The 13,528-nt window shown below is 43.5% G+C and overlaps 1 protein-coding gene across 6 annotated transcripts in view; it reads right to left on the reverse strand.

Annotated features, from left to right (window-relative positions):
* Window positions 1-13,528, reverse strand: part of LOC121077595 (integrator complex subunit 6-like) — a 47,906-nt gene that overhangs the window by 23,810 nt on the left and 10,568 nt on the right. The window lies entirely within an intron of this gene.

The raw sequence follows: 13,528 nt of genomic DNA on the forward strand, positions 1-13,528 counted from the left end.
GGCTGCCTCCAACCATTTCTTAGCGCGGTTCGGCCATCCTGCAGGGGCAGAGCCAGCCACCTGGCGTTAGACCACAAGAACCCCAGGTCCAAAGCACACTCTCCTGATTTCGCCAGCTCCATGAAACCTGGGGAGCTGCTGCTATGGAGCCTTCAAGGCCTTCCTTCTCGTTGCTTTCACAGGAGGTGCCGCACGGCAGAGCTGCAGAGTTTATCGTTCACAGGACTGCTTTCAGATCTCATTCAAAAATCGTAACATTACCAAAAATAATATTCCAAGTTCGGAGACAATTTGCAATCTAGCATGCCGATCACAACAGCCTGTGTTATAGTAACTACTCGGTATTTATTTAAACGTACAGATATTTGTAGTTCTGCTCGTGTTTCCCCAATAAGAAACTGATTTTAGATACTACAACACATTTTAAGTAAGTTTTGCAGTAATTCAAGGTACTGATTGCATCCATCTTAGGAAAACAGAGGCTAGTTCAGCATACCAAATCTGAGGCACGCTAGGCTGTCAGGGACAACCATTGGAAAAAGTAAGGTAAGAAAGAAACTGGTGAGATCTGAAACCACTCCTGCTAGGAATTTCTAAGTGCCATGTAAAGAAGGTGAAACCAGCTGACTATTTTGCCTCCCAAGTCACTGAAATGATTAATTTTCAAGTTACCTTTCTGTTCACTTAGTAACTTTGTGATCACCACTCAAATTTGTTCATGTTTGTGTAAGAATCAACTATTTCTGTCCTAGGGAAAATAATTATTCTTTTTGACTCCCTGTAACGTCAGGGGTTGCTTCTCCAATTTCACCTCTTTTTAACTCTCCTGAACACAGCCCCAGCACTGCTTTGGATGCTCTGCAGCAAGGAAGACCCTCCCCTATATAATCTAAAGCTTCCCTGCCCCAGCTTCCCCTTGGAACGGGATTTCTCGCTACTACAATCTTCATTTTTCAAAACAGCAACACTGAGAACTGGCCAACCCCGTTTAGTTATGACAAAACTTGCCAAAGGGAGAGAGGAGAAGAGGTCCTGGTACCGTTCGTCTCCCTTCTGCACATGGGGCAGGGTAACACTGCTTGGAGGTACAGAAAACTGCCAGTGCCCACATTACACCCCCGTTTTTTGGTTGGTGTTCAGAGCTTTACTAGCTAGGAATAGTTCACAGTGGAAGAGAGGTGCTCTGAAAACATCCCGTACCACTTTAACATTTAAAATTCCTAAAATGAGCCACTATCACACAACCTACATCACCTACCAATTTCATTCTCTCAAACGTTTCTTTGCACCGAGCAAATGGGTCAGGAGAAGCAAGAGCTCCAACTTACAGGCAGAAGACTCCCCTCCAAATACTTGGGAACGCCACTGGAGGCAGCAGAGCTCTCAGGTCCCGTCTGTGCCTCAGCTGCAGCAACTCCTCTCTAGTTTCAGGACCTGTGCGCCCCGGTTACTTCTACGCAACCCACCAGTCCTGTCACTGCACAGTACCCAACAGCCCTTAGTGAAGAGACTCCTAAGATCAGTTCTTTTTCACCCTCGGCACAGACAGCGTGACACCGCCTGTCTCTCAGAGCAGAACACCTCCGCACCAAATGCCCGCAGCACACAGGACTGAACTCGGCTCGTTGCCGGGTGGCACCTCAGGTAAGGGTCTGAAACACACGCAGCTCTTACCCCGGGCCTTCTCGGCACCAAATTAAGATCGCAGGGCAAGGGGGGGCATAAAGACACACATGTTTTGGTTAGCGAGCCAAGGCAGCTCATCTTTAGGTTTTCACATAAAAATCTGGTTTTGCAAAGCAGAACATGGACCGGAGTTTCAGGGTAAGTATTAGACGTGACCCTATCGCAGACACAGGAGAGACAAGCTCTGGTCACCCAGGTCACTGTTTGCTGCAAGCCCAGCCTAGAGAAAACATCTTTTCACAACTTCTCATTGGAAGAACATCTTAACTGATGGTTAAATTCACAAGTTTAACTCTTCTTCCGTAAGCCCAAACAGCATTCACTCACAGTAAGCGTACAGAAGCGCCACTTGGTCCTTCTTACGCTAGAGCTACTGAGAAGCAGGTTAGTTTTAATGCTGCTGCTGTGTACAGTAAGCAAGTTTTTTTCTTCCTGTCAAGATATTTCTGTTTTTGTAAGGCACTCAGACTGAAACTTCGTGGTCAGGTGCTTCTTTAAAGAGCAGACTTTTGACAGGCAACAACAGTCAACAGAATAAATGTACATAACATATACGTATATATATAATATACCTAAGATGTCTCCAAGAGAACATAAGTCCAAACTGTTTTAATACATCTTTATGAAAACAAGATACTCCAGTAGAGGATTCGTTTAATCCCACACAGTTGACACATTGTGACTTTTTTTTTTTTTTAAATCAATGCTGTCCTTTGTCCTCTACCTCCATCCATTTCCAGGCACCACAGTTGTTCACTATTTACCTTGATATCACACACACAGTCCTTCCTTCCCTCCCCAGGTTTTTTGTTTTTTCGCCCTTCACAACTAGGAACAGTTTAAATGCAAGAAAAAACAGGTTATTCGCTGGCCGCATTTGGGCCAGCAGGCAAGGCAGCACAAACAACAGGTGGTTTGCAGAACAACAGAGTTGTCTCTAATGAGATGACATCCGCATTACTGCATTTCAGGGTTTTATTTCTGAATATATATACTTCAGCTACCCGATAGCATTGTCCCGTAGACCTGTCATCACTCAGTAACTGGAGTGCCTCTTCCAGTTTTGTTTCATCCCAAAGCAATCCCATTCTCACACGCCAAGGCAGGTCTTCAAAGCGAACCAGGAGATCCCCCTCCATCACACATCTCCGATCTGAGCTCTCCTGTAGGTGCACCCATTGAAGACTAACTCATTTACAAAGACAGACTGCACCAGCTTGTCTTCTAAAATACATGCTATTAGTGACTACAAACAAGATCAAAACCGGACTTCAGTGCAATATTGTCAGGCGGTCAACTACACAGATATAATTTTCATTTTATATGGAAAAAAGTATTTCTCTACAATACTTCAAAAAAACCACAACACACACACCTTAGGAAATGAGCTCAAACTACGTACTGTTCACTGCCCTTTTCAGATGAATTCAATATCGAAGATATAGAAATGCTCTCTCATCAAGAAAAAAATCAAGATGATTATATAGAAATGACTCATTAATCTTTAAGCATAATATCCATGAAAAATACTAGCAGATAGGCTCTTAAGGTCCATTAACAAAGCAAGAGCACTGCAGCCTTCTGTTAATGCCAGAATTCGAAGCAAAGCAGCATCTTCTCCTGTTAGAAGTGTCAAACGGAGATGCTATATGATCACTTAAAGCTGTACGCTATGCCTAGAATCGAGTGATAATAATAGTCAATGCTAAGGAAAAAAAAAGCCCACGCTACCTTTCTATTCATTACCTGCTGCTCCTGCTTTAATCCATCTCTGGATTTGAGCTTTTTGGTCAACAATATTTCATGTATTTTTGACAGGAACACTTGCTACACTTTTTGCTGCACAAGGATGAAAAGACTACACACGAAGAAAGGGAAGCATAAAAAGCAAAGGGATCATGGTGCCACCCCATTTCTAAAAGCATTCTTACCTAACTAAAAGAACACTACCCTGACATAAAAAGGCACTGTTCCTGAGAAATGCTCAACAGGCTGGGATATTTCAGTACAGAATTGAACCAGAACAAGATACCTTCCACGCAACAGCTTAATGAAAAGGGAACAGATTTAATCAAACAATCTGCAGCTCTCATACAGTAAGCAAAACAAGAGGCTATGTGCTGCTGTTCAGCAGCATAGCAGTCATTTTAGGAATGCCATTATAGGTGTATTTAAAAAACACTACCGAGTGGAACAGCTGAAACACGGCTGTTTCAATCAAGAATTCCCACTGACTCGTAGTGCCCTCTGCTCTTCCAGACCACCAAACCTGCCTTCAGTGCCAGTCAGCCCCTCGCTCTGTCCTCCTGGCCCCTTCCTACTCTCAGCATTGCTGGAAAAGTCACAAGGAAAAAAGCTAAGAGGTTACAGAGCGTGCTATCATCACGACGGATTCTTCATGGCACGCTGCTGGAACTAGAAGAATTACTCATGATCCTCCAGCTTTACAGCACAGAGCTGAGATGACACAGCATGATCCATGTTCATTTTGAAAAATCTCACATTCCTCCCCCTCCTTCCAAAAGCACATCGCAGAGCCAGCGCAGCTCACCAAAATGTTTCACGTACTGCAAGCTCATTCTGGATCTCAGGAAAGAACCAAATCTGAAAGAGGTCATCTAATCAACAAATTTCCCCAATTTGTATCAGAAATGTTATCTAAGGCACTGCTACAAAAAAAAAAAAAAGACTTTAGTTCACAATTAAATACATGTACTCACTGAAGGGAACACAAATTGAAAAACTCAACTAAATAGCCTAGCCAACTATGCCAACTTTGATATGGCAAAAAAAATGATGTTTTGGAGGAGTCGGTGGTGGCCAGGTGTTTGTTGGTTTGTTTTTAGAGGAGGGTAAGCCAGCTTTTTGCTCTGGAGCCGTCCAACTCAGGAGCAACTATCTGAGCTTCAGAACCTTTGCAGGACCGGAGGCGCCCACGGCGCACGCCGTGCCCCTCCACGCGCCGCCAGCCCACAGCATGGGGCCAGGGCCCCATGGGGCTGCTGCCAGCTGCGGGACGCCAGGCCCTGTCCCCAGCCTGGGGCTGAAGGAACCGAGTCCGGGCTCAACGGATGCAGATGTTCCCGCAAACGTGTTTTTTTTTTTTTTAAATTAAAAAAATCTACCAGCTCTACCACTAACACGCTACGAACACCGGCACTAATGCATTATTCCCACTTACAAACCCAGCACAGCAACGTCAGCTCAGGCACACTGCAGACCTTTGTTTGCAGTTAAGTTAGGCTCTTGACAACATCCATCTCACCAAGATTTGTACTTCTAAACGCTATTTCACACTTCCAAGAGTTTAAGAACATCCCAGAAACCAAAGCCAAATTAACGACTGTCTTCCACTTTCAAAAGCAAAACGCGGGAGCTCTGAAGACTGATTTTAACATTTAACATTTCCTACGCTGCTTTCCTGGAGGGTTCTCATAGGAGCCCGAGCAGAGAAACACAGTAACTGGGTAAGAAGTGAGACTGGCCTCTTAGTTTAAAAATAAATAAATAAATAATCATTTAGAAGAAAACAAGGCTCTGGCTGACTTACCTGGTATGAAGTAGTTTAAATTTCAGAGATACTTGTAAGTGCCAGATCGTACACCAAAAGAAACTCTAGTCTTTGAAACACTGCAGATTGAGTACACAGACCCATACAGCTTTATGGAGAACCACGGATTCTGATCTGCACAAGAACCAAGTTTCATTACAAGAACGTACTCTTGGCACTCTACTAAAACCTTAACCCTAGAAGAACACGCTGTTATATTTAAGATGGATTACTACACAATCATTTTCTGACAACTCTAAAATTAACATGAAAAATGCAAAGGAAAAGATATTTTAATTACTCCCTACTATACATTTTCAGTGGCGGTAAAAGCGTAAGGGTTATATATTAACTGGTACATTGTAAGAATAAGGTTTATGAAGGAAGAAAAGCTTCCAAGACTGAATCACAGGAATGAATTTCATGAATTTATTAAATAATAAGCTGCATTTAAAATTCAGAACAGCAACTGCCCTCTCCCTTTCGTGTTTTTGGTAGCCTACATCATTAAGTAAAGCCAGGAACACAGGCATCCAAAATACTGGAAGAGAAGAAGAGAATCACTGGCTGGAGACATCCAGAATCTTCTCAAAGCGCCCTTACACTTGCACTGCTCTCCCCTCTAAAAGCACTCATCTTCCAGAAGACATCAAGCTGCCTTTGAAAGTCACACAGTACAGAAATGACTTTTTTCCCCCACTAGATTGCAACTAGCTGAAGTATGAAAACACTGTAGGAGACAGCATTAAGTTTTGTCTTGTCCATAACAGGCTCGGAACATCACTCCTGCACCACTGCTGCAAATCACTGTTCCTTCTGGCAAGCTTTTTCAACAAACTGCGCAAGGATGAACATTGTACAAGTGTCAGCAGCCTTAATTACCTTTTCCATTGTTGCACTAAGTAAGATTCAGCATTTTAAACCGTATTAGCTAGCTTTTCCTGAAGGTTAAAAATAAACACCCATTCTGAAGACATCACAGAAGTATTTTGTGCCTATTCTTAGTTATACCACAAAGCCAGGCTGCAAGGCCCAGAACTTCCACCGTAAATATCAACAGAAATTAGAAGACGCACATGGAAAACCAGAATACAAGCAGCATAAATGCGAAGGAGGCAGCCAATGAAGATTTCACTGGGCAGAAATCGATTTCACAAAGCACCCTGCTTCTTGCAGATCTCACTACAAGAATACAACTAGGGAGATCCAACTTAACTGTTTGATTACACATTTTAAGCTTCTATTTTTAAAATAAAAGCGACCTTTGCACTGAGGATGAGTTAAGCCTCTTAGCGCAAACATATCTACTTTTGTCTGGTTTATCCTGTAGTCTTAAGGGCTTACATCTTTGAAGGTGTCCAAGATCAAATAAAGAACCAAATAAAAAGATGAAAAAATAAATTGCTACTGTGTCTATGAACAACAGATGTTGGTTTCCATTCAAATTCTTTGGCATCTCCCCCACAGTGCGGGGGAACAACCTGCTTCAGATGAAAAAGCAAGGTTTTACTTTATGAACTCCAATAGAAACAGAACTGGTTGAAATAGTTTCATTAACAATTAACATTGCAGCACAGACTCTCCCTTCCCAGAAGGGCAGGTAGCTGGTGAAAGCACATCTTCAAGTATTTAACTGACTTCCAAAACTAAGGGTGAAAGTGACAGCCAAGCAGAGTTTGGTCTATCACACCGATCAAGAAGTTCATTTCTGAACTGCCCTCCCATTTAAAATCACTTTCCTTCAAAAACGATCACTTTCTTGCTTGAACTTGAATTTTTACAAGAGACCTCAATTTCAGACCGTACCAAACTGTTTCTCTCTTTTAGAGCGAATCACTCTGAGTTTTACTGTCATTGAAAAAGGATATGGTACGTTACCATACACGAAACTCCTCAGTACAGCCCTTCTCCTTGCCATACCAGTTCCTGCATGAGCATGTTGACCCTAAGTCCCACACAAAGGCAGACAGCACGAAGCAGTCACTCAGGACAAGAAGAGCATGTTTATACGTGCTTAATAGCATGTCTGAGCTTCACCCAATGCATTATTTCTCAAGAAGGGGAACGTGCTTTTTAAAGGATGCTGTCTACTGAAACCCACTTAGTGCTACCGTAAGCTAAGAGGGGCTACAATACTTCATTGCGTGCTTGCTACAAGGATGCCAACTGATACTCAAGTTTTCAGTAACGTAATTCCAGAATTTTGATTTCTTTCACCAATAAAGTTTTATCTGTCTTTGGCCTTACTTGTTCAATTCTGAGATAGAGGCTTAATTTAAAAAAAAAAAAAAAAAAAGGCCTTTTTGCATGCATACACAGTGCACGCATCCTGCATTCCAAGACTTACATGATAAAGCAGTTAAACAGAAAGGAGAAGGTAAAAACTGCTGGGGGATTCTCAAACAGCATTGTGGATTTTGTTTTGTCCTCAAAAAGAACTAGACAATCGGGATTTGCCTGAGTGCTTCTTAAACAAGTACATGACATGTGTTTCTTTCTCTTCTTAAATCCATTGTGTCTAACAGAGTAAGTGCAATTGTTGGTTTTAAGCTACCAGTCATTTATGCTGAAAGTCAGTTCAGTGAAAATAGACAAACTCCATGACAAAAAACAAACCAAGCACAGTACAACCGGTATTGGAAGACAGGAGGAGAGGTCTGCTTGGTACGTCACAGGCAGTGAAAGATGCGTTGAGACACATGAGCAGATTAAACATTGCCAGGAATGACTCAAAATTTGTATGGAGGAATTGCTGATGTGAGAGGATTGGCTGCTTATCTCCAATAAACAAGCACAGAACGTATGCTCCTGAATTAGTTACCAATAACACACTGTGCAGCCCACCTAGATGCCGTCCAGTCCTTCAGTGCTACATTCTGCCTGTTTTCTTCTCTTCCAAGTAACTCTTGGCTGGTAGATTCACTAAGTTTGTATGGTATTTACAGCATATGTGGAGAGAAAGACAGGCCTCTCCCGCTTACCTCAGCCTTCTTTCCCTTTTACATCTATCCAAATAGCAACTTCCCTCTTGTTCCTGTAGCTGCCAACCTGCCTGCACACCTCACTAGCAACTTGTACCCTTCCAGTCGTACATACCTCCTTTTCCAGACAGGTCAGACCACTGAGTGCTTGCATGTGCAAAAAGCCAGACCTGTTAATATATAAAACTGATGATTTCTGGTATCTCCAAATTCATGTAAAAGCTTATCAATTTAAGATTATGCTATGCATTTGCTACGGGCGTTCTTCTGGTTGTCTTCCTTGACAGAAGTTAAAACACACACAAACGCACTTCCTATCACTTCAGGCAGCCTTCCTGAAGATCTCTGCCTCAAACCCAACAGCTTTCACAGTCGAGTTTCTCTTTCTCCCTGCAGCTCAGAAAATGAGATAACAAAGTTAGTCTCCCTGAGCCTGACCTTATGAACTTCCAGTTTTGAAGCACTACTTCAGTATCCTAAACGAACAGGTTATCTACACATGCCAAGTACTCTTTGACAGACTCTTACAGCCCTGCACAAATTCCTATTCCAGCCTCTAGCATACCCCAATCTGGCATCAAAGCCTAAGGTCATCAAGCTCAACCTGTCAGGAGAATTTCAGGGAGACAGGAGAGGTTACCCAGACAGCACGTCATGAAGGCTGCTCCCACACATTGCTCCTTAGCTCTAGAGCACATGTTCAGAGTAGCAGGATCAGTGACAGACACGGAAGGCATCCCATTAATTCCTGTTTGCATCTCAGGTACCTCTCTTTCACTTTCTTTCTCCTGCCTACGTGGCACATAGTTTCAGGCTAAGGCTATCAATCTTTCTGCCTTCCCACAGTACGTAGATAAAGCTTCCAAAAGCATCTATCACTTCTAGTCACAAGTGGTGGCCACTCAATTATTTCTTAACACTTGTTCTCCCCATCACTTACCAGTATATCCCAAAAAAGCCTAATACCTCCCCAACATGGCTCGCAGCGATCGCTCTTCCCTCAGTAAGTCCCTTAGTGTTTTCTTCAAAGTCACAGTGGACACTAATCTAAAGCTATCACCTGCAGGCATTCCTCAGACAGTGAAGTTTCAAAGAGCAGTCACACACTATTAAGACTTTTGAGCTAGTTCTCAGACAGCTACGTACGTCGTTCTGGACCCAGATTCAGGGAATCTATTTATAGTGCAGTCACAACTCACTCCTGAATTCAGCCTAGGACACAAACAGAAAAAACGCATATAATTTCAGATTCAGCAGAATAAATGTAACTTAAGTTCTCCCAGTCCCCAAACTTGTGACCAAATCATTTATGAAAGTCATTACAGAGTCTCACAAGAACGTTAAACAAAAGTTGTAATTCTATGACCCTGCCATAAATAATACTCCTCAAACACTGAGGAAAGGCCGTGTCACTGTCGGCAGCCAGATATCAGTCACATGGGAACAGGGCAGCCCAGTTAATCAATAACTTCACATAAGACCACCATTGTTTTTTTCTGGGACTGAAGTAGCCATTTGCAACACAAATCCACAAGCAGACCACAAACCACAAGATGGGAGGTTTAACAAAATCAAGACTGGAGGAAAAAAAAAAAAGAGCTAAATCTTGCTTTCCTTTTGAAAACTCTTTTTAGGCAGGGATTTGGGCACAAGCTCCATTTGCAGAGAAATCTAGATAGATCTTGCTGAAACCTCCCTCCCTCTTTTCTGAACTGCTGGCAAACAGCAAAAGCTTGGGTTAACTAGAGCAGGTGAGAAGACACTCCCCTTCTCCCCGTGCTTTTGTTTTAGCACCCCTAATACAGGAAAACCCAAAGAAACCGGCTTAAGATCTTTCCCACTTAAATCAGGACACGCACTCAGCTACAGAGAAAACATCTGAGGATGCTAGAAGTTCATGCGGCTTCAAAAAAATCAACTGAGCAAATGCGAAGAAGGAAACGCTCCAGAAGACCATTCCTGGTACGCCAACCCTTAGCGTGTCTCTGACGTGCACACTGTGGGGAAAGCAGAACTGCAAGTAATACCCTCGGCTTGTTTTCGCTCTCCTCCCCACCCATTCGGTACCCAGCACTTTTTTGCAGAAAAGGGTAGGCTGGCACACTTGGGAGGTACAGCGGTATCTGGCTGATGCACGGATGGGATGGAGCAAGCTCCAACAGCCCATTAATACAGACATCGTACTTCCTATCACGAATCACCATCTCTGCGTGATGCAGCCAACAAGAGCAACGCAGCCGAGGTGGCTTCGGAGGCCTTTGTGCTGAGCGGGAGTTGTTTAAGGCTCCCACCTCCTCCATCTTACTGTCCCCACCTTCCTAGGGCAGTAACCCGGTCCCCTCTTTAGAGGGGTGCCACCCCAATCCTTCGCAGAGCCACGCTGCAAACTCAGTGACTAAGTAATCCCACTTAAAAAAGTGACACAGAGCTACGAGCAGTCAGGTAACAACAAGAACGACTGGGAGAAGAGCCACAGGTCTCAAATCATTTCAGACACTTTTCGCTGAAGACAGTTCCAAACACATCATCTTAGCCAATCATTTGTGCTACAGAAGGACCCTTTCATTTAGAAAAACACCATTATTTGTGTGACGTTTTCTAGAGACGTTCTTTTGCACCAAAACCAAAATCGGCATTGATTTAAAATACTTCAGGGCTACAGGTAAATGAACTCTGAAACATACAATTCATCTCTTAGATAACCCATGTAATTACTTCCCTCAGTTAGTTCCCTGCTAACCTTAAGAACTATCTGTGAGATTATGATTTACACTAATTAAACTACACAAAGAAAAAAGAGGATAAAGCAGACATTTGACAAAAAACAGTTGCTAATGCACGTATTTGGAAAGCAGACTTGCAAAATACTTTCACTTGCCAAGTTTGCTTACTCCTTTTCTAAATCAAAAGAGCCAATAAGATATCTAACTACAGCAGCGCTTGCAGAGGAACTGTATTTTATTTCTTTCACAAGCACATTTTCTAAGACATACGGAATCTGGACTATACTAGAACACTTTCCTGGCATAAATATGGTTATTAGGATACACTGGAGAAGGGCACCATAAATACCAGTAAAAAGTCTTGAGAACGCGTCTTCAGCTCGGAGAAGAATCACACTGTTGCTGTAAAGCTCTCTCTGCTTGAGTAAGAGACAGGGTGACAGCCTAACCATGTTTATTTATGTGGTGCCATGAAGCAGTTGTGTAATAGATCACAACTTCAGTTTAACTATTATAAGCATGTATTTATTAGATTCGCAGCCTATTCCCACAGATTACTGACTTTTGGAAAAGTATTTTCACATTCTTAAAGGTCCAATTTGAAAATCAGCACACTAAAAGGAGAAAGAATTTCTAAAAGAGATGGGCACAGCATGTTACAAGAACCAAAGCATCCGTTTTCTTGGTCGTTTACTGTATTTCAAATATGACTTAATCTTACAATGGGTACCACATAGTCCCATTTATTTCAGTCATTATCTACTAGAACTGGGAACGCAGATGCTCATTAGGACCTGGCGCTTAGGGACATGGCTTAGTGGGTGATACTGGTAGGAGGGTGATGGTTGGACCAGATGATCTTGCAGCTCTCTTCCAACCTGAATAATTCTATATTTATTTAAAGCATAAGAATTTTCTTCAGCAGATCTGGAGTACAGCATTTGATAACAACCTGCAGCATTATGACGCAGATCTCCAACCAGAAGAGTCACTTTTAGTAATAAATCACCAGTATCCTTTCTAGCACTGCAGTGGAAAGGTTTCTTCCTCAAACAAAAAAATGGCCTTCTTGTAAAATACTTGACACAAAACTTAAAGGAAAAACCCTCAACACAGGAAATGCATGGTTAACAGTGAGGTAACAGAGACTTGGTTTTCGCATCTAGCCACAACCAAGGATGGGGAAAACGGATGTGTTATGTCTTTAAAAAATAATAAATTAAAAAAAAAATAAAAACACTCTCCCCAAGGCAGACCAAGGTCTTTTGACAAACTCTAAGTTTCTGTAACTGAAATATGGTGGTTCCAAGTCACAGAAATATGAGTACTTCTGGCACCCTCTTCTAAGGGAACAGAAGGGAAAGATGTAATAACAACACAATGTAAAGTTGTAATAATAATGTGAAGGCCTAACAGCAAGTGACTCACAAAAGCCACTTATTTCTTCAGAAATCAGGCCACACTTTTAGTTGTGTAAATATATTGCTGATGGAAAGACCCAAGATTCACGGGTCTTGATAATTAACTTTCCTTATTTCCAAAAGATGCGGACAGACATCATCAGCAAGCACAACTGTTTTTCACAACTTTTCTTCCAAGTTTTACTGGGGGATCTAGGCAGGCCCATCTCTTCTTCCCTGGGATAACCAACAACAAGTTTTTATGTGGACTTGTCGCACACTGGAACAGGCTCCCCAGGGAAACTGTCACTGCACCAAGCCTGTAGAAGTTTAAGAAGCATTTGGACTGTGCACTTAGCCATACGGTCTGAATTTTTGGGTAGACCTCTGTGGTGCTAGGAGTTGGACTCGATGATCCTTATGGGTCCCTTTCAACTCGGGATATTTTATGATTCAACGGCCTTCATAATACGAGTCTAAGGCCCAGCAGTTCCCATAGAACTACTATACTGTTCAGGTCAAATATACTATTCCAGGATTCCTCGAGAGGATTCTAAAGCTCGGGCAAAAACCGTGTGTTCTGTAGAATGCTTTGAACACTCTAAATGTCAGCTGAACGTCTGTGTGTGAGATTTGGAGGCTGCATTTTAAGTGTGTCACCATTTTTTCCTCTTGCCATAACCTCGTGGTGCAGCCGCCGTGACCAATGACAGGCCCTACGTGCCTCAGCGCTGAGGAACGAGGAGAGGGCCAGGAGCCAGCGCCAGGCAGCTCAGCTCGGCTCGGCTTTGCAGGAGGCTGCCTACCCGAGTCGCAACCACGAGGGCACAAAACTGGTGCGGGTTATAAAAAGCAGCAGGAAAAAACAGGGAGATGGGGAAAAAAAAAAAAGGAAAAAAAAAGAAAAACACCCACACCGCTGCTTCCTTCTGTCCGACCCACGGCTGGCGGCGGCTCGGGGCCGGGGCCTGGCAGCGGCGGGGGCCGAGGAGAAGCGAGGCAGGAGAAGCGAGGCGCGGCCCCTCGGAGCCGCCTCACGGGGGGCGGGCGGGCAACGGCCGGGGAAGGGGAGGGAAGGGGGAGGCGGAGCACGGCTCCCGCCCGCCTCCTCGGCCCGGCCCGGCCCGGCGGGGCGGTGAATCACGCTGCCGCCCGTCTCCTCCCCCCCCCTCCTCCATCTCAGCAGCG

The sequence above is a fragment of the Cygnus olor genome, chromosome 13 (genome assembly GCF_009769625.2).
Source record: "Cygnus olor isolate bCygOlo1 chromosome 13, bCygOlo1.pri.v2, whole genome shotgun sequence".
In the NCBI taxonomy this organism is placed as follows: Eukaryota; Metazoa; Chordata; class Aves; order Anseriformes; family Anatidae; genus Cygnus; species Cygnus olor.